The 22,496-nt window shown below is 44.8% G+C and overlaps 1 protein-coding gene across 1 annotated transcript in view; it reads right to left on the reverse strand.

Moving 5' to 3' along the window:
- Jcad (junctional cadherin 5 associated) overlaps positions 1-11,832 on the reverse strand; it is a 44,370-nt gene extending 32,538 nt beyond the window's left edge. Inside the window, exon 1 of the mRNA XM_052156851.1 lies at positions 11,724-11,832. The gene's annotated coding sequence lies outside the window, so the exon portion shown is untranslated. The remainder of the gene's footprint in view (positions 1-11,723) is intronic.
- Positions 11,833-22,496: the final 10,664 nt, after the last annotated feature.

Consider the following 22,496-nt stretch of genomic DNA (forward strand, 5'->3'; position numbering starts at 1 on the left):
TTCCATCCCCAGCCACTTCACTGGTGGCTGAAAGAGTCACTGTAGCCACAGGAACAATGGCCAAGAAGTGCATGCTGTCCAGCGTGACGTATGAGAAAGATGTCTGCCAATGGGAACTCTCCCTGGGTCCCTGCACTGTCCTGCTGACCACTGGGCACATGCCTCCCACTGGACTGTTCTGGAAGCCAATAAGAACACATACACATCAATGAAAACATCACAGACTGATGTTACACCACACTGTCAATTTTCACCATGTGCCTTTGCCATTTTTGTCTCTTTCGGTATCATTTGGTGTCATTTGCTCATGATTTCCAAACTCATCTTCACTTGGTGTCACCATATACTGGATACTCAACTTCTCTAAGTAACCAAGAAGAGAATATTGCTTTGTAAGAAGAAAACATTAAGAAATATTTCCTGGCAGCACAGAATCTACCAAGCTCTGAACTAATAATGAAGAACACACATTCTCTGTCTGTAAGGATCTTATTGAATGTCTGAACAGACAGTAGGAGAGAAGACTATTAAAACTAGGCATGTATGTGTCAGAGACATGATAGGAGCCTGCCACCTCCTGACCATGGGGTTATAGTTCCATGATATGGATGAAGACAGGATGACTGGAAAGAGACCCTATCTAATCTCAGGGGATCGAGAAGGCCTCTGGAAGATTCTTAGTCAATACAAAACACTTCCCAGGTTGTAGTTGGTATCATTTTGCAACCAGTCCATTTAACAGATTTCTTCCTAGTCAGGCACAGTGACTCAGGAAGTGAGACAGGTGACCCAAGGAGACAGAAGGACTGTCCCAAATTTAAGGCCAGCCTGGGATATCTAGCACATTCTAGGTCAGCTTAGAATACAGTGCTGAGTCCTGTCTCAAACAAAGAGAAAAAATACTTTTCTTTTTTGACTCATGGTAGGGTTTGAGTATGAGATATCATTCATAGATTCTTGTGTTTTTGACACTTTTCTCCAACTACTGGTGTTATTTTGAGAGGCACTGTGGGGCCTGTAAGGAATAACAAATAATATGCAGTGAGCCCAGTGGGTTATAGCTCCAGCCATTTCTGGCCAGAGTTCTCTATTTCCTGACCCACCATGATCCTTGTGCACCTGTGGCAGCACCTGCAGCTGCACACCGTCACTGCTGTGGCGGAATGTTCCCTGAGGAGCAGACGTCAGTCACTTTCCCTTAGGTCACAGAATAAGATAAGTAACTAATATATTTTATTTTCTTGAAGTAAGTGCTCACACGGACATATCTAAGGTTAGCAAGACAGCTATTAGGTCATGACTTACTAAATCACTTCACAAACCACTAGTTTGAAGAACACTATGTGGACACCATCCCTCTGATGGTCAGGATGCAAGGCAATGATCTCCCAGGTATATTCAATAGTGTTATTACTCCATGAGAAATTCCTTGGCCTAACAAGTCCCTTGCTATCCTCTCAACAGCAAATAGATTTGTTCCACATACCCAAATTTGGCTTTTCATGGACGGCATAGCCACCATATGCTGCTGCTTTTCTGATCTTCAGAGCATACCTGGAGAAAGAATCAATTCTCCCTAAAAACAGTCCCACTGCTGCCGCCTTCCTTCCTCACTTTGTAAGGACATGCTGCAGCTTGAAGCCGAGGGTTCCTGACCACCACTGGCCAGCATGGCCAGCACATAGCAGAACCTACTTCACTCTGGTGTCTGGCTTACGAAAGCCACCAAGAAGCCTCATGTGTCTGCATCTGTTGGGCTTTTTTCTGTTCCAACATTCCTCGAGGGACTCTACCACAATGGGAGTGGACCATCTAGAGAAGGGACTCGTGTCCCAGGGACCCTGTCATTGGGGGGCCAGCTGTTTCTCATCTCAGAGAGAATCTGTTACACATGTTCTGCTTCAGCAGCTGAAGTGGAGGGCAAATATGAAGTGTGCTTGTGACATCAGAGAGACCCATGCTTTCATGCATTAGGTGGCCTTTATATACGAGCTTCAATTTTCCATATGTAAGTGGATCTGCCATTGACCCCAAGAGAGAGGTCTTGGGAGGATGAGGACTTAGTGACTGCTGCTAGGCGCTGAGGCATCCCTGTGTAGAGGAGAGGAATCAGGGGTGATCCAACAAGGACAAGCTGGCTTAGCGAACTCCTCATGGGCCCTTCAGTCATGTGCCCTTCCCTAGTTTGCTCTTGCACAACTTGGGCTAAGCCAAACAAGCATTTCACTAAAACAAACGCTGTAGGGCTACATACACATAGAAGAGAAACTGGATCTGTCAAAATCCACTGTTCTTGTATAAAATGTTTTATGCTGAGCATGTAATTAATATTCTAAGAATAGTAAAGATAACACAAACTTTGAGAATTTCATTTCTGTTTTCTATACACTTAAAACTTGGATTTTAAAGGCCACTGTAGCAAGCTGGAGAGATTGCACATCAGTGAAGAGCAGTGACGGCTCCCTTACTCTGTGAGAGCACACTGCACCTTGACCCTGAGGGTCGCTGACCACCACCGACTGGCACAGCCAGCACGCAGCCTCTTCTGGAGGACCTGGCATGGCACACGTGTGGTGGAGACATACATGTGGGTGAAACACTTATGCACATCAAGTAAAAATAAATAAATCTTAAAAAAAAATAAAGGCAGGTGTGGCCCTTGGGAAACAGAAACAAGAGGGTCTGTGCATGCTCAAGACCAGCGAGAGAGAGAGAGAGAGAGAGAGAGAGAGAGAGAGAGAGAGAGCAAAATCCCAGAGAACAAACCTTCCATCTCAATGGACAACAAACACAGAAACCAAATGAACACTGAGCGGACAGGAAGACCAGCTTTAACCCCAACACCCTTTGTTTACCGCTGTAGAACTGACTTAAATTATGCTTTCATGAGATGGTACCAAAAAAGAAACACTTATTAGCATGCAGGGTGTCATTTAGGTGGAGAAGGGAGGTGAGCTGGAGAAGTCAGGAGGCTGAGGAGCCAGGGTTTCTTTCTGCGTTTTGTGACTCACTCATGAGATCTAGCTTATATCTTACAGTCCCACTGTTCCCCTTGGGAATGTTTGTGACCAGCCCTGAAGTAACTAATCTAAACACCCTCCAGTAGGTACACAATGCATTTCTATTCATAGTTAATTTATTCTTTACCGTCCTTGTCCCATAACCCCAATAAACTCTACACAAGAAAGCACTGCTTTATGAGGCTTGAGGAGTACTCCGTAGTACTAGTACTCCTGCTCCTTCAGAGCAGTGGGTTTGCTTCCTGGCACCCACACCCATATCAGGAGGCTTTCAGGAACTCTAATTCTATCTAAGGGGTCTGATAGTCTCCTCTAGACACATTTGTGTACACACATACAAACACACACACATCCATATGCACATACACACACACACACTAAATCTTTAGGGGCTGAGAGAGACTGTTTACTGGTTAGGGGAATTTACTGACCTTCCAGAAGAACCAAGATCAGTTCCCAGCACCCATGTCAGGGGACTCACAACTATCTGTAACTTCAGCTCCAGGGAATCTGACAGCTCCGGCCTCCAAGGGGACCTGCACTCACATGCACTCACTGATACATGCGCGCACACATGCATACATACATTTAAAAATAATGAAAATACTTCAAAAATAGTAATAAACCTGAGAGAGAAGAGGGACATGCAGGAGCCTTTCATTGTAAGTATGCGATCCTGGGTCACCTGAGAGACAGAACAAACTGTGAGTGCCTGCCAAGTGACAGAGACTGCATCCGCTGCCTAGTATACATGTTTTCCTTTGAAATCCCAGGAAGAGCCTGATGTGGACATGGCTATTTGCACTTTACAAATGACGGTACTAAGGTTGTATGTCCAAGGTTACACAATTTCTAGGAGGCAGCTCTGAGATTCCCCAGGTCTGTCTAGGATGGAAGTGGAGGCTAACCTTTAGATCTCTCCACTAATATCTCCCTCCCTGCCATTAAGCAGATTCCTGATTTACCAAATAGTTCGTAAACACAGACAAGGAATGAGAAAGATGTGGTGGCACCAGGCTTACAACTACGCATTTAAAAGAAGCCCAACTTTACGCTTAGGATGAAGCAGGCACCTGTTGCTCACCACACACACGCCATTTCTCACTTGGCTGTCTCCACGGCATGAATCAATACCCATGCAAATTGTCAGATACTCAACAAAGTGATTTACTTGGAAGTACACTGCTCAACTGCAGGCCACTTAAGTCACCATGGGTTTCAGCTTCTTCCTAAGGAAGCTCATTATGTCAATCCCAGAAAGAAAAAAAAAAGAACACAAACTAGAAGGACATCCAGGCCACACAAGAAAGGGGCAGCAACAAGCGCCTTGCATTCTTACAGGAACCAAGAGCATCTGCCTGGAAACAGCCACTGCTCCCTGCGATGCTGACAGTCTGGACCAGGAACTGCCGTGCTGTGGGCTTGAGGAAATAGAGGCTGTTGTATGGTGAACCTGATGGGAAAGGGAAGGAGCAGAGTGCTGAGGATGGGCAGAGCCGCAGGTAGAAAGCCACGCAAGGGTGCTGATGGAGAAGAGGATGGAAGCCAGGGAACAGAACTAAGCCTGTGGGCAGGGGGAAATCCATGCATCTTACACTAATGTGACTGAGGCAACAGTCAAAACATTTGTAGATAGTATTATTGTTTCAGAAGATAATAAATAATTTGATTTTGATGCAACCATCCCATGCTGGCTGGTTTTATGTCAACTTGACACAAAGCAGAGTCATCAGAGAGGAGGAAGTATCATTTGAGAAAAATGCCTCCATAAGATTCGTCAGTAGGAAGTGTGTAGGCATTTTCTTAATTAGTGATTGATGTGGGAGGGCCCTGTCCAGAATGCCCCTGGGCTGGTGGTCCTGGGTTCTTTAAGAAAGCAGTCTTAACAAGCCATGGGGAGAAAGTCAGTAAGCAGCACCCCTCCATGCCTCTGTATCAGCTCCGGCCTCCAGGTCCCTACACCACTTGAGTTCCTGCCCTCACTGCTTTTGATGAAGAACTATGAATGAAATAAACCCTTTCCTCCCCAGGTTACTTTTGGTCACAGCGTTTCATCACAGCAATAGTAACCCTAAGATAACACCCATTCCTAAAATTTTCCTTTTCCTCCCAATAACTGTGAATAAATTTTTTCTATCAAAGATCATTTTTTGTCCCTCCAAAGAAGCTGAGTAAAAATACTTAGACCAGCGGTTCTCAACTTGTGGGTCATGACCCCTGTGCCTAAAAACATTCACATTACAATTCATAACAATAGCAAAATTACAGTTATGAAGTAGCAATGACAATAATTTTATGGTTGGGGTCAGTACAGCATTAGGAAGATTAAGAGCCACTGGCTCAGACCAACTTATTGAGAGTTCTAGATCATCCGTGTCCTTAACATTCAAATGACTGAAATATAAAATAGGAAGCTGTGGATAACAATGTCCTTGCATTAGGACAGAGCTGTGCTCACAACCCCTGTGTCAGCACAAGCATAGGGATGGGGTAAAAGAGTGTATGTCTATATGTGAGTGTGTGAGCTGTGTGTGACAAAGGGTGTGTGTAAGAACATGTGCTGTATGTATGAGAGAATGTCTGCATGCTAGTGTGGGAGCTGGTTCACAGTATTTGTATATGAGAAAGAATCTGTATTAGAGTGTCTGAGTGTATGAATTGTGTATGTATAGTTTGAGAGAGTTGTGTGTGTGTACAAGCTGTGTGAGTTATGTTTTGTGGATGAGAGTGTGTGTGTGTGTGTGTGTGAGTGTCTGTGTGTCTGTGGTGTGTGTGAGTGTCTGTGTGTGTGTGTGTGTGTGTGTGAGTGTCTGTGTGTCTGTGTGTGTATGTCTAGATGGAGCCTAGGACATTGCAGGAGAAAAGCAGGGCTTTAGATCCCTGAGAGAGCACACTGGACAACTGAGGCTCCTCACAGCTTGGGAATTCTGGAACCTCCCTCCAACCTGTCTCTCATGTGATGAACAGCACATATTTTTCCCAGTCAGCTGGGCACAGAAAGGAAAAAAAAAAGAGTACAGCTTGTGGCCATGACATGGAACAAAGCTAAATAGGTCATCTGCAGACAGACCCTCTGACCTTGACCTCATTAGCGCCCATGCAGAGGCCACACCAGAGAGCAGAGGCAAATGGCCATACGCTGAACACAAGCAACCAGCAACTCTCCATCCCGGAGAGCACTCTCATTCCAGCCTAAATCAACAACGTGCTCCTTTAGCTCGTATGCTGGACACTACATGTTCTGCCTCTGAGCGCTGGAGCAGGTAAATACAAACCCGCTTGCCTACGCCCTTCACGGTGAGGATGCTGCACGGTGGTGTATTACTTCAATTATGCAAAGCCCCATCACTTGGAGCACAGAGCGGCAAATGGATGTCATTTAAGAATTACCCATTTCTTCTCATTTGTAAAAATCACAATATTCTATTTTCATATTTATAGTCATAAATCTTCCCAAGACAGGGAAGGGAACAGAATATCAATAAACACATTACCAAAACCAGAACTTTTCTCTTAAATTTTTGATTAGAATATAACCTGAATATTAAAAGACAAATGCTCTATTAAAAACCTGAGAGAAATTCATTCATCTAAAAATCAAAATAAAAAAATAAAAATTAAACCAAATTGTTGAGGACATACAAATTAAACCAGATTGTGACCATTCACACCCCAGATTATCAAAACTTAAAAAATACTTCAAGTTTTATTTATATACATGTGTACAAGTATATGTGCCTTCAGAGTGCCAGAAGGGTGTGTCAGGCAAGCCACCTGTTATGGGGGCTGGGAACTCTGGGTCCTCTGCAAGACCAGGACCCTCTCTAAACTGCTGAGCCATCTCTCCAGTCCAAAACATTTGCCAAAGCACGTTTGCTGCTGATGGTGATGCAGAACTCTGTGTTTTGTGTGTGCAAATGGATAGTTCTGTATCCACCAGTGATCAGGAGCCCCAACTGGTGGTACCTGCCTTCAATGACAGCCAATGGGAGGCTGAGGCAAGGAGACTGGCAAGTCAGCCTGGACTACACAGCTAGATTCTATTACAGTAAAGCAGGACAAGCGAGTGGGTACATGATACATCACAAGACCCCTGACACCCCATGGACTCAATAGTTTCATCTCTTGGGACTCATTCTAATGACATAAGCAGAGGTGATCTCCAGCTAGTGATATACTAGTTTATCATTAAAGCAACGCTCATATAGTCATTATGCAGAACTTGATTGTACTTAAACTTTATCAATGTAAGTTATTAGTTTAATATGATTACTTATATTGTCAATATGGAATAATATATCTCCTAACACAGCTCACCCCTGACAAGATTGGTTTTTAAAAGCTTTAATAATCTGATAAATGAATGGCTGTTTGTATCTTTCTTGTAATTTCAGTTTGTATTCTACTTTAAAAACACTTTAAAATAAATGATTGTTAGGTACAACTAACTGTAGGCATCTTTGAAAATATGTTTCATATCAGAAATAATTAATGGTCATAAAAGAAATGTTTGAGAAAAGAATAGGAACTAAGAAACGATATGAGGTTCTAGTATACGGCAAGCACCCCATCTGTCAAAGGCCCCTCATCATCTGCTTCCCGAAGCCTGAGGTCACATGATCTAACGATGAAACCCAACACAAGATCACAGCTTACATTCTAACCATCCCATAGACAATGCTTCCCTCTAAGACACACCCCCAAACTCTCTGGCTGTGCCCACTGGCATTCCACACTTAAGATGTAATTGGTCCCTTAAACTGTTGGCAGTTCAGTATAAATATTTCCTCAACTAAGAACGTGTAGGTCTAATGTTATGATTAATATACCACAAAGTGCTTTTTTTAAACAAGGGTAAATAGGCAAGGCAGAAAAAGCCAGGATGGGATACATTGTTAAGGATACGTGCATTTGTAAAGCCCTCTCCTCCAGTGGTGGAACGGTGTGTTTTATCATGAACGAGGTGTCTGTCGTTGCCCTCACTAATCCTAATTATTAAATAAATAACCGCACAGTTCCATTTGGAGTCTTAGATATTCTCACACACTTGCTTTCATACCTCACAGTGTGACGACCTACCATAACAGGGCGCTCTCAAGTTGTTCAACTTATGGAAGCCGAGACGAGCATACACCCTCAGTGGTAGTAAGTTTTGGGGTAAGACAAGCATCATTGAACTGACTTTCATAAGGTGACAAGAAAAAAAAAACACAGATGGAAAACTGATTTAAGATTTTTTTTTTTTTTTTGAGACAGGGTTTCTCTGTGTAGCCCTGGCGGTCCTGGAACTCACTCTGTAGACCAGGCTGGCCTTGAACTCAGAAATCCGCCTGCCTCTGCCTCCCAAGTGCTGGGATTAAAGGCGTGTACCACCACTTCGAGATTTAAGATTTTTAAAAGGTCTTGGAACTTTGTTAATGGTGGTGGGTGGGACTAGTGCTAAGTGGTTTATAAAGGAAAGGGGGAACAGAGCGTCAAATGTCACGTGCTTAATTTTTGAAACAAGTATTGCCTCTCCCAATTTTTATAGTAGAATTTTTTTCTACTATTAGGGTCAGAGGGACACACGCACACATACACACAGAAACATTCATACATACACATGACACATACGTTTATATATACACACATGCACACAAACACATTTGTGCATGCACATACACACACCCATACATGCACACATACCTATATACACAAAACACACACATACACATACGCTCCTACACATACACAAAACACATACACAACACACACAAACACACACACACATACCTTTTCTTTCACCTCTAAATTCTGTGTCACACAATTAGGACTTTGGTTACTTCACTGGAGTTTTTTGAGACCCTAAGAACCTCATTAACATTTCTGAAAGATTACATGTCATTAAGAAAAGACAAAACTAAGTTTCTGTTTGTTTGTTTGTTGTTTTGTTTTTTAGCCCTCTGGATCTTGTCATTTGGGGAAAAATATAAAGTCTGAAATAGTTTGAAATTTTCAAATTTATACCATCTCGCCAACTGACCCAGGACAGCTTTGATTACACTTTTAGTGATTAGCTGGGTTTTTTTTTTTTTAATTTTAAAATATCTCCAGAATAAAAAAGCAACAACATTTTATAAAAATGTGAAGGCTCAAATTATTTCATGTAATTTTTACTTACTAATTATAAAATTAGTTATAGAAGTCATGAAGTTATTTCAAAAGTCAACATTGCAAAACTCAGTGATCTTGGTAAAAGAAAGAAAATAGTTCCCAGTGACCCGGGCATGATGGTGGGTGGGGTCAGTGGCTGGTTCCCCACCTCCCCAGCAGATTCTGGCTTCCATTCTTATTTGCTGACATCTTTGACATGTATATTGGTGAATGCTCATAACGGTACTGCCATGCATAACACAGTTAGACTCATAAGAAAGCAGTCTGATGATAATTTTTGTGTGTGTAGCTACATCACATCATCTATAGAAAGTTGTCAGGAAATGTATTTATAGAAAATGAAAGTGATAAATACATTTTAAACAAGATCCTTCAAATCAAATGAAAATTAATATCAATGGGGGGGGGAGGAGGGAGGTTCTATTCTGTGTTGTAGGATGTGGCTAAGAGCCAGAAGGTAGGTCTTCCTTTTCCTGGACTCTGCATTTAACAACCTGGTGTGTCTCAGCATTCATCACCAAGAAGTAAACTAACATCTTCTGTAACCAAAAGAAACTGCAGCTAGGGGTTAGCTTCAGCTCAGGGGGCGTTCAGACATGAGGTCTTGGCTTCTCAAGCAAAACCCACAACAGAACAATCATTTCAGTCCAGCACTATGTTCTGAACTCTCCAGATTAATTACCTTCAAGTCTCGCCAAGCTCATTAACACAGAAACTGGCCTCTGACCATGCTCCCTGTTCGCTGTTCTTCCACAGGAAGACACCTCTCCCAGCAAAGACAAGGACTCTGGACCCGAAGGAGCTGCTAACTACTGGACTTCAGTGCTCACAGTAAATACAGGACTTATCTTTAAATTGCATCCCACAAAGCAGATTTCTAATATCTTCTTAGATGTGCCTTTTTAAAGCTGAAAAAAATGGACTCGTATCTATTTTTCTTGTATATCTCCAAAGGCCAGTTAGCATTTTATCGAGTGGGAACAATACCCAGACAGCCTCTGGAAGCCATGACCTCTCGGATGAGTTATCAGATAACTCTGATGAGCCTGTCAAGAACTCCAGAGCTTGTGGCTGCTCAGGCGTGGCCTGTGTTCCAAGTGGCTGGAAAAACAAACTTCTCCCTCCCCTGCACCAGACTTCTTCTTCTACCCTATCTCCCTAAGTCCCCAGGGCTCCCAGGGGCTCTAGACTCCCAGTATTGGGCAGCACGGGGTCTGCAGGAAGAAGGCTGACAGATTAAAGACCTCTGTTCAACAAATGTTTGTTTGCCCACTGCAGCGGGGGGTGAAAGTTTGCCCCATTGTGCTGGGCCAGAGTTTACAGGGAGCAACCTGCAGGAAACTTGTTCAAGAGGTGGTAAAGAATTAGACCTACTATTAAGGAAAGACCAAAGTGACAGAATATTGTGGAACACCAAGGGAATTTCTCAAATTCCTAATATCACAGAAAAAGTGCAACACAACTCCCATGAAATGGAACCTCCACAAGACTGCCAACTGCTTCTGTAGGTGTTCCTGTTGTGTTAGATAGTCTCAATCCAGACATCTAAAATTCTAAAACCACCTGGAGTTTTAGCTACTCAGGCTGTGCTTACACCACTGAATCTAGCCCACTTTTTCTTTCTTATTTCTCATGCAGAGTATTTCTGGATGCCAGAATCCCACCTCTCACCTCCCCCTCGGGACTCCTCCCATCTTCCAACATTCAGTCCCAATCCCTAGATTATCCTTTCTTTGCTTGTCTGAAAAAAGCAAAAATCCAAAGAAAGAAAACACGAATCTGTGGGAGAAACAGATTAAACTGTCCCAGACAGGAAAAGCCTAGGAGTTGTGTGGTCCAGCCAAGGCCGGCCAACGCAGACTTGGGCAGGGAGAGAGCCCAAGGAGAGCATGGATGAGACCCGGCAGGGGTATGGCCCGGGCTGCACTGGCTGAAGTTCCCCGCTAGATATTTTCCTTCCCCAGAGGAGCCCGAGGCACTCAGCCTCCTCAGCCAGAGACAAGAGGGTGCGGGTGCAGCTGAGGCCGGAGTGCCGGGGTCCCGGGTCACCGGGGCTGGGGGTGGCGCGAGGAGGCTGTGCTGGTCTGGGCGTGGGGGTGCGGGCGGCTCCGTCCCGTTGAGCCGCTTAGCGGACTGCCAGCCACTCCCCGGCGGGTGGTGGGGCCGGGCCGGGACCCGAGCGGGCGCGGCCACTCCCGATGTCCCACCGCGGGTCCCGCGGGCCAGGACGTCGTGGGAACCGGGGCTGTCAGTCCTGGAATGGAGGGTCCGCCGGGTCGCGGCACGGGACGAGGGGGAGACCCACGTGAGACCCGCGCCCTCGAGAGCCAACCTCAGCCGGGCCTCCGCCCCACGCCGGGCACCTGAACGGCGGCCGCAGCCCTCAGGACCGGGGGCCGGGCTGCCACCCGCGGCGCGGGCGTCCCCTCACGCCAAGACAGGGACCCAACAATATCCGGGCTAGAGAAGTTGGGGGCGCGCGCGGGAGGCTGAGGCGGGGCCCGTGGGACGCCGTGAGAGCGACCCAAACGGACGGCTGCCAGGACTTACCGAGCGGTTCCCGCATACTGTCCCGCGCCGCAGCCGCTGCCGCTTCGGCCGGCCGGGGAGCAGCACGAGCCACCCCGCCTGCTACTACCCGGTGGAGCATGCTCGGAGCACAGCCGCACGCCCCGCCCTCCGCCCCTCGCCGTCCCGCCCACCGCCCAGCATCGCTCCGCCCATCGCCCGCCTTAGTTCCTTTCCTCCTTAGGGTGCAGGCTTCTGGTGGGAGAAGGCTGCACTTTGACTCAGGCTGGGACAAGCGCTTCCGAAACAAGGAGCAGCGAGCGCAGCTGGCATAGGGGTGTCCATCCTTTCCCCTCTTCTCCTGTCACTGTGTTTGGACCGTGTCAACCCGAGGCAAATGTCCGTATACACACCGATACACAGGAACACAGATACACTTGTATTAAATCACATGCTGATGCACATAGACATTCATATACAGACACACACACACATACACACACACACAATGGCACAAAGGCAAAAAGCAGTGACAGGCTGCAGACATAGTAGGTGCCTGGTAGGAAAGTTCAGACCCTGCTGGATATTTCCTGATGCCAGCCTGGCCCCTTGTGCCTCTCTTGCAACATCAGGGAGCTCAAACCACTGTCCCGACCTGGTGGATGAGGTTCATACCTTGGAAAGCAAAGAGAGAACCTCAAATGGTAACGCTAAGGATTAGAGAGAGTGCAGGGACACTGGCTGACCCAGATCCACCAAGTCAAAGGACCAATTGTTTTGTCACTTATTATAAAGCCATCATGCAGGGATGGGTTGTTTCAATAGCATATGTCATTGCCAACTCAATGAACTAAAAAATTTATGATAGAGGGCACAGGGTTCTCTAAAAAAGGAACCTAATAAACCTCAAAAAGAATCTAAAAAGTTCCACGTATACATTTGGTTGCTTTGGTCGGAGTAATCCAACAATATCTGTTTCCTGATATGCCTAGGATCTGGTAGTTGTTCAGTCTACAATGTCTCAGCCTACAACTGAATGTTTCAGTGGTCCCACAGTGATGCTGAACTTCCAGATAGGTCCTAGAGAGCTTTAGATTTTTGGTTTACATTGGAATTCTGAAGGGGATTCTCAAACTACTGAAGAAATGGATCAAAAGAACAGAGCAGATGAACTACCCAGTGAGAGAGAGGGCACGCAGGCAAAAAGCAAAGGCTTCCTTCTTCCATGTCCTTCTTTGTGACCTGCCACCAGAAGCTGTGCCCAGATTTAGGGTGGGACTTCTGATCTCAAATGATCCAACCAAGAAAAATCCCTTACAAAGGTATGCCTTACTGCTTGAGTCTGGCTTAATTCCACCTCTGGTCAAGTTGACAACCAAGATTAGCCTCTGAACACACCCTCTTTTCTAAGCCCATGATCACAAACAGACTCCCGTGTAGAGCACCTACCTTGTTAAACTTATTTGCATCTGTCTTACCCGTAGGCAGCCAAACACTTTGCAAGACTGTTTATCAGCCATTGAACTGAGATCAAGATGTGTCTTCCCAGAGAACAACATGGTGTTGTTGACTTTCTGGCTCAACTCCACCAAAGTTTCATAACGGAGCTAAGATGCCGTATAGTTGCAGTAGAAAAGCAACATTGATGAGATACCAAGGTCCTGAACCAAAAAGGAAGAAATAAGAATGCTTTAGCAGAAAGGCTGGCGAGACAGATTTAACTAGGAAAAGTAGCGAGACTAAAATCCTTCCATTCAAATGAAGGCAGCTTCGCAGTTTCAAGGATTTTTGCATTTCCTAGACCCTCCTGTACCCCGCTCCAGTCCTTTAGCTTCCCTTTTGTTCATGAGCAGTGTATGTCCTGCCCCACCCCTGTGCATTCTAGCAAGGCCATCTTCAGGACAATGGGCCGGATGGGCCGTCCTTGAACAACAGGCGTAAGGAGACCCGGGAGTGTGACAGGTGGTGGGGACAGTCTCTTCGACTGATTTCCACACTGGTCACCAGTGTGTAGACATGGGGTGTGAAACAGACACACATCAGGAAGTATCTAGAGCTTGGACTCTAACACTCAGGAGGCTGAGGCAGGAGGATGACTAGTTCAAGCCAGCATGACTACATAACAAGACCCTGCCACAAAGACGAATAAACAGGGAAGTAAGTAAAATGAAAACAGTCTGTGAAAATATTTATAAAACCAAGTATATGTAAATTGCATGCAGTCTGTTTTATATGCATTTATATGCACACACGTGTTTGTGATTACGGCTTTATATTAGAGACCATCTCTTCATAAGGCAGATCTTGGCAGTTCAGAAGACACCTGTATGTGTTTTATTTTGACCCTAAAAGGACTAGCTTGCCTTCTCCTAAACTCCCAGGTTCTCAGTCTCCACTCTCCAGAATCTTCAGCTCCTTTTCTCTCATCCACTTGATGCTGGAGGATAAAAATGTAAAGGGAAATAGCCACTGGCTATGTATGTATTGTAAAATATAGAATTTGGTGGGAAAGCATGTGTGTAACAATAGTGCTGTAAACACAGTCTGGAGAGCTCACACTCACTCCGCTCGGATGCTCAGTGTCTGCCCCCACCTTCTTCTGAATCCTGGACAAGAGGTTTTACAGACTCAGGAAGGAACTTAGATTATTGAGTCATGGGACAGATGTGCAATGACCAGAGAAAGAATACTTAAGAAGGAAATGTCTTCAAAAAAAAAAAAAGACCAAATTCTGTTTCTTTAATTCAGTTCCTTTTCAAGCACTTAGAACAACCCTCCCATGTCCTTCCTTCAGGGCTCTTTTCTGATGGTCATTAGGTGTTCTTTGGTTAATTTAGATATTCTTTGTTTTCCCTCCTTTAGTCTGTAAAACATTACCAAGTATCATATTTATTTGAAAAGACTGATGTTCTTGATAAAATTTTTATTCCTGCCTGTTGACTTATATAGAAAGGTGAGCAGTGACTGTTTTAAACAGAGAAGAAAGCATTTTGAATCAACAATGCCATAAAACTTGATGAGATGTTGGTATGTGTTACGGTAACACCTTGGCACTGCCTCATTACTCTTACTATAAACTAGGTATCAGTATCCCTGGGAGGTTCTCTAGTCCAGGACCCACTGAAAGGGTTTGATTAATAGATTCCCGGGATTTACTGACAAGGTACATGACCAGAGTTCTTCTTGTATGTGTGTTTCTGGAATCTGTACTTCAAGTATCCAGATACTTTCTAAACACAGCAAACTTTGAGATACAAGGTCCAAGCACAAAAACTGGAAATACCTACTGTGGTGGTTTGAATATGTTTGGCCCAGAGAGTGTCAATATGAGGAGATGTGGCCTTGTTGGAGTAGGTGCTGCCTTGTTGGAGGAAGTGTATCATCGTGTGGGGGGGAGGGGAGAGACCCTCCTTCTAGCTGCCTGGAAATCAGTCTTCTCCTGTTTGTCTTCAGAACAAGATATAAAACTCCCAGTGCCATGCCTGCGTAGACACTGCCATGCTTCCTGCTGTGATGATAATGGACAGAACCTCAGAGACAGTAAGCCAACCCCAATTAAATGTCCCTTATAAGAGTTGTCTTGCTCATGGTGTCTCCTCATAGCAATGGAAATCCTAATTAACAAATCTGCCATCTGTGAGCCCATAGGTTCTCTCTCCAGACCCAGGGGGCAAAAAACCTGTTAGAAATAACCTGTGTTGAGAATATAGCAGAATGGTGGGCATTTAACACACACTGGGAATTCATAGCCATTGGCATCACCCAGAGTCCCACAGCACTGTCTTCCATGTTGGTTTAGACCTAACACTGAAACATAATTCACAAACTTGGGACCTAAGGAAAAGCAAACACTTTTTAATTATACTTAAAGAAATTGAATCTGCATGGTTATTGCAGGAGGTTTAAGAAAAACATTTTTAATTATCGGTTATCTGGGTGTCAGATTTTTCCCATATAGGGCTACACATTAATAATGGAAAACAGCCTCTCCCTTGCTCCCAGACTCTGTCAACACTCACCACAGCAGAGTTGCTGTTGACTGGAGGTGGATGGGACATTCCAAGCACCTCTGGCCTGCACTCTGTCAATCCTTGCCAGATTCTTAAGAATAACCCTTGAGTGCTGGTCTCTCCTGGGAATGGTTGTGTCTGGCTGGTGTCCCACTGGGACAGAGAGATGTCAGCAGAGCTTTTTAGAGTACAAAGGTATCATCAGCATTAAAGGGGTACCTCAGGCTCTTCCTCGTTCTCTTCCCACACCAGCCAATCGAGAATCAATCAAAACTAGTTCAGTACATTTTAAACACACGTGACTTTATTTTTTAAATAAGAAATATGTGGGAGTCTGCAAGATGACTCAGTAGGTGAGGACTCCTGCTGTCAATCCTGTTGACCTGGGTTTGATCCCAGAACTCACACAGTGGAAGAAATGAACTGACTCCAGTAAGTTGTTCTCTGACCTCACCGTGGAATGCACGCACAGACACACACACACACACACACACACACACACAGGTAAATAAATGCAAATAAAAATTAAAATGGGAATCAAGTGATCAGCTGAAAGGGGCTGGCAGGGCAGTGGTAAGCCTATCTAGTATTCTTGAGACTCCGGGATTTATCCTCGGCCCTATAAACAAAGAAAGACCTTGAATAATAATTTGGAACCAAGTAATTAAAAACAAATAAACAACCTTCTGGGTTGGGAATGTTCACAGAATTCTTGTCCTCAATTCAGCCTCCAGACCTGCAGGAAGCTTAATGGGTGGAAGGTTACTTATAGTCCCAGGAGGTGGAGACTGGAAGATCAGAAGTTTACAGTTATTCTTGGGCTATCTTTTTTACTACATAATGTACTGAAGGCCATCCTGGGCTACACGAGGCCTCATGTCAGAATAAATAAATAAATAAATAAATAAATAAAAGCAAGCTTCTCTTAAGAAGAGAATATGTGACAGGATTGTTAGGTCTGTGGCATAAAGCAAGACATGAATGACATCAAGGTGAAGAGTCAAGCCGTGGGGATTACTTTTCCTTCCATATTCATGAGCACTGCATGCTTCTGGGCTTGTTTGATATTGAATTATTCTATTTAAGCACTGGAAAGGAGATTATCCTTTAGAAGAAGCTTCCATCCCATTGCTTATCTTCCTCTCACAACCATCTATGGCATTTTATGGAAGCTGTGTATTAATCTGCTGTGTCCATCACTGTGACAAATTACCGGAGACAATCAACTTATACACAGGGTTTACATTGCCTCTTGGTTTCAGCTCAACATCAATTGGTTCTGTTGCTTTTTAACCCTTTATAAGGCAGAATAGCATGAAGGGTAGTGCACTGTGAAGCAAAACTCCCCACCTACTAGAGGCCAAACAAGAGAGGGTAGGGGCCAGGCCTTGGTGGCCCAACTCCTTTCTCCCAGGCCTCACCTACTGTCTTGGTTAGGGTTTCCACTACTGTGAAGAGACACCATGACCAAAACAACTCTTACAAAGAAATTTAATTTCTTTAAATTTAATTGGGGCTGGCTTATAGGTTCAGAGGGTCAGTCCATTATCATCAAGGAAGGAGCATGGCTGCATCCAGGCAGGCATGGTGCAGGGGGTGGCTAAGAGTTCTGTATCTTGTTTCAAAGGGAACCACAAGAAGACTGACTTCCAGGAAGCTAGAAGAAGGGTCTCAAAGCCACCCCCACAGTGACACATTTCCTCCAACAAGGCCACACCTCCGAATATTGCCACTCCCTGGGCCAAGCATATACAAACCACCACACCTGCCCAAAAGTTTCACCACATCAGTAGCATCATTGGCTGGTGCCTACTTCTTCAACACGTGAGCCTTTGGGTCATATTTAAGGTCCGGGCATAACAAGCCCATAGCATTTCAGCATGCCCACCTTGGGCTTTCCTTTTTTATTTCTTTCCCACCATTTTTAAACATGTATATGAATGTGTATATATGTATGTGTGTGGGTACATGTGCTTGAACATAGAGTGTGCTGGTTGGTTTTGTCAACTTGACAATCTGGGAAGAGGAACCTCAACTGAGGAAAAAAACCTGCCTCTATCACATTGCCTATAGGCAAGTCTGTAGGGCATTTTCTTAATTAATGATTGATGTGGGAAGGCCAGGCCCATTGTGAGCGGTGCCATTCCTGGGCAGGTAGTGCGTGGTGGTTTGAGAAAGCAGGTTGAGCAAGTCGGCAAGCAGCTCTTCTCTGTGGTTCTTGCTTAGTTCCTGCCTCCAGCGTCCAGCCTTGAGTTCCTGCTCTGGCTTTTCCCACTGATGAGCTATAAAGCATAAACCAAACTAAACCCCTTCTCCCCAAGCTGCTTCTGCTTGTGGTATGTATTACAGCAGTAAAATGCCCTATTCTGTGGAAAGCCCCTTTTTTGACCTACATGCCCTGCCTAACTAAGGATTTCCCTTCAGTAAATCAAGCTAGGTCAGGGGCCAGACAGCTCAGAGCAATGAAGTCCCAAATCTCTCTGAAATGATGCTAGGTAACTAACCACCAGGGACCCATCCCCTGCCTGGCCAGGCCTTTGAGAAGGAAGCCCCAGGAAAGGCAGATGATCAGGCCGGCCCCTAGAACTTTCTCTGCCTGGCCCAGAGTTTTCCCGTGATCCCGCAGAACTCAGCGTGCCTATCACCTACCTGATCCTTTTCTGTCATTTTAACCTTTTGGTGTTATCATCAGTCACCTTCATTAAAATAAGACCCAGGAGAGGAAGTGGGAGAGTACTGTGCCTGCTTGCTGGGTGAGGTCCTGGGTTCGATCTCCAGAATAAAACCAAACCAAACCAACAAAAATAAGTGGGCAAATAAAAACCAGTAGCAAACGTTCTTAAGTTGCTACTGAGGGACCAATCAGGTTACCCAAGCAAAAGTCCAACGGTGGCCCTTTCGGAAAATGTTTACACTTTGAATTCTTTGTCAATTCATTTTAAATCTTTGTTTTATGTATGTGTGTGTGTGTGGGGGGGTGAGTAACAGGAGAGAGATGGCTCAGTGGCTAAGCACGCATACTCCTCTTTCAGAGAGCCCAAGTTCAAGTCCCAGCACCCACATCAAATGGCTCACAACCACTTGTAACGCCAAGAGCACCCACATCCCTGGGCTCTGTGGGCACCTGCACTCATGTGTGTATACCCCACAGAGACACGTCCATATACTTTAAAACAAAAAAATTAATTTAAAACTAAATTTAAAAATTGTGGAGCCGGTTTCCTCATTAAGCCAGCTCATTGTCCTCTCATGAGCTTCTTGTGAGCCTGGATGCTGTGTATATCAAGCAGACTGCGTGCTAGTTGTGTGCTCTGTTTACTGTAACAATAATAAATCACATTTTCTAAACGAAAAGACTGCGTGAATAGGAGATGATTAGCAGTTTGTAGAAAGCAGCTGATACGTATGGAATATGACTGAGCCAGAGTGATAAGCCGAATGAAAGGGGACTTTTACCATCAAGAGTTACAAAAATAACAGTAAATCTGTGCCCAGGGTCTTATCTAGCTGAGGTAGGCTCTCTGAGCTCCGGCTAGCTGGGGCAATGTTTCCTCTGCCCTGCTTCCCTCCCTTCTAATCACTGCCTGCATTCTTCCCAATCAGCAACTGATATGCTCCTACTGGATGCCTCCCTTCTGCGCGTAGCCTCTATCTGTGCATGATACCTGTAGCAACTTCCTGAAAGGATGCTTCAAGTCCCAGGTCAGCCAGGGTGGCAGGCACCTCTTGGTTTTCCTGGTTAATTCCTGTGTGTATTCATTCTTTTCTGTGTAGTTTTAGAGTCTCTCCTATAGTTTTTGATGTCTGGAATGTGAATTAGAACTTTTGCTGAAACCACCAAATCCCTAGAGGTTACCATAACTAACAAGTCACAGCTGTCATGTTGAATCCCCTTCCACCTCTCTTTCCCTCGATAGGCAGGAGACCCTGGAGCCATCCTCGGGTGTGACCTTGGAACATAACACAGCCACATAGACACCTTTTCTGTGGGCAGTCCTGCTTCATTTATTCTCAGTAGACCCATATAAGGCTGGGGTTATTATAAAGTTTATATTTTAAATATTTATTTTCATGTTTAAAGTTATGTAGAAGTGTGCTGAAGGTAGAAGGGGCTTCGGGTTAGAAGATGGTGTCAGATGTCCTAGAGCTGAAGTCACATGCAGTTGTGAGCCCGATGTGGATTCTGGGAACCAAACTAGGTCTTCTACAAAAGTGGTATGTGCTCTGAGCTTCATCTAGCCTTTAAGTTCTACATTTTAAAGGCTGACTTAAGTGTAGAGAACTGACAAGTTACTAATTCATTCATTCATTCATTCATTCAGTCAGTCATTCATTCATTCCTTCATTCATTGGTAACTCAGCCTTGGGTTCCCTTTCCAGCAAAATAATAGTAACAACAACAAAGACACATTTATTTTCTTTCCTAAATTTTTAAATTACATTTATTTATTTTAGTGTGGGTGTGGATATAGAATTACATGCATGGCCTATATGGTAGATAAAAGGACACCTGTGGGAGTCAACTCTTTCCTTCCACCACATGGGTTCCAGGGACCAAACTCAAGTTTTCAGGCTAGGTAACAGGTACTTTTTAGCTGGTGAGCCATGTGTTGGCCCAAGACAGGTACCTTCTGCTGGTATTAAAGAGCTCGCCCCTGGCCAAGTGGCGGTGGTGGTGCCAGCAGCGGTGTGTACCTTTAGTTCCAGCACTTGGGAAGCAAAGCCAGGCAAATCTCTTGAGTTCAAAGCCAGCCTGGTCTACCGAGTGAGTTCCAGGACAGCCAGAACGACACAGAAAAGAACCATCTCCAAAACCAAAAAGAAAAAAAGAAGTGCTTATCCAGCATTTATAGCAAAGACCACGAAAGATCTTTAACCCTGCAGCTACTGATCACCACTACTCAGTACGGCTTAGGTAGTTAACCTTCCCCCTCTGCAGTAGTGCACCCCTTGTTCCTGTTACCTTGGACACTCTTACAGTAAGATTCCATGCAAACATGTGTGCCCAGCAAGCATTCTCCTGAGCATAAGACCTCCTTCACAGTCCAGCCTATGCACACTATTGCCTGCCATTTGCAAGTTAGCCATTGAGACTAGAAAAGTCCTGGAAAGGGCTCATGAGGGAGGCCTTCCCGCTGAGGAGCCCTTGGCAGATGATGGCTGCTGGGAGAGGAGAGGTCATTTTTCCTGAGTGGGGCAGCCACTGTAAGTGGTCCATGAAGTGGTAAATAACCTACACCCAAGCTTATACAGGCAGCCATAGTTAAGTTCAGTGGATGAGTGGGGAGGGGCAAGAGAGTAGGAAGGAGAGTGACTGGGAAAAGGGGGCTCTGAGGGCATGGGGGGGTGAGAGGAGTCAATGGGGTGAATATGATCACTGTATATAAATGTACGAAAACGTCAGTGAATAAATAAAATAAGTTTGAAAAGAAAGAAAGAAAGACTAGAAGTGCCACAGTCAACTCTGCTAAATCCTGGGTCAGTAGGGACTTTTTGGAAAAACAACAGTGGTAACTAGCTAAAAGCTTACAAATCTGCATCTTAGAACAACGTCTTGGATTCTGGTGCACACAGGAGCCACAGCTTGCAACCAGTTCCAGTCACAGATTGCAATCAGCAGATGCTCTTAGATTAACCCCCAACCCCTTGACTGACACGCCAGTATGTTCCAGCAAAGTGCTTTGCGAGTTCCCTGCTGTCCGGCCCCTCTGCTGACATCCCCTCCCTGGGGGAGGAGCATGGAGCACGCAGGCTCATGCATCTTGCCTTGGGTTGCAATGCTGATGACTACTTTGGGTCTTTAGACAAATCAATTTAGATGTTCAAGCCTTAATTTCCTTAGGTAACAAGAAACCACAGACCTTACACAAAGGGACTCAGAGCAGAGTCGCTGTGCTCTAAGTGTGGCGGCCATCTTTAGGTAGCACCCTTCTAGATATTTATGGCCAAGCATAGGAGCCCTGAAACACTGGGCACCTCACAGCATGGTGCCGGAGGACGTGAACTGACGATCTCTGGAGACTTCACAACACTTTTAAGCACCATTTTCTCATCTACGGGGTTCATGGGGAAAAGTTACTGTCTTGTTTTTCTTTTAACCCTTCTTCTAGCTCTATAAGGAATTGAACCCAAGGCCTCATCCATGCCTGGTAAATGTTCTACCACTAAACAACATTTCAAAATCTTCTTATATCTTTTATTTTGAGACAGAATCTCACTAACCTGTCTAGACTAGCCTTAAACTCATAGTGCAGCTCAAGCTGGCTTTGAATTCAGTTTTCCTCAGTCTTTTGAATAGCTGGGATCACAGCTATAAGCCAACAGGTCTGTGGCTCAAAAACTATTTCTATATCCATTTACTTTTGTAGAAAAAAATAGTTACAGCAATAACATAATTAACAAACTTTAGAAGAGATCATTTCACTTGGCCTTGGAAAGCAAAATTGTAGCTACCATTTCCCCTCCTTTCTTCCCTTCCCTTCCTTCTTGCATCTCTCCCTCTCTTCCTTCCTTCCTTCCTTCCTTTTTTCCTTCCTTCCTTCCTTCCTTCCTTCCTTCCTTCTTTCCTTTCTCCTACCACCTGTGTTTTGAAACAGGATCTCACTCCTATCCCAGACTAGACTGGAACTGCACATTCCTGACCACTGCTTCCCTCATGCTGAGATTACAAGCATGCCTCCCTTTCTTTTCTGAGAGAATATACCGTGTGCATTTTCAGGTCAAAACAAAGCATTATGACACCTTTAGCCCTCTCAAAAGAGCATAGAGGATTGTGACTGCATCCTGAAAGACACAATATTTAGAG

This window comes from Apodemus sylvaticus, chromosome 14, assembly GCF_947179515.1.
Source record: "Apodemus sylvaticus chromosome 14, mApoSyl1.1, whole genome shotgun sequence".
NCBI lineage: Eukaryota > Metazoa > Chordata > Mammalia > Rodentia > Muridae > Apodemus > Apodemus sylvaticus.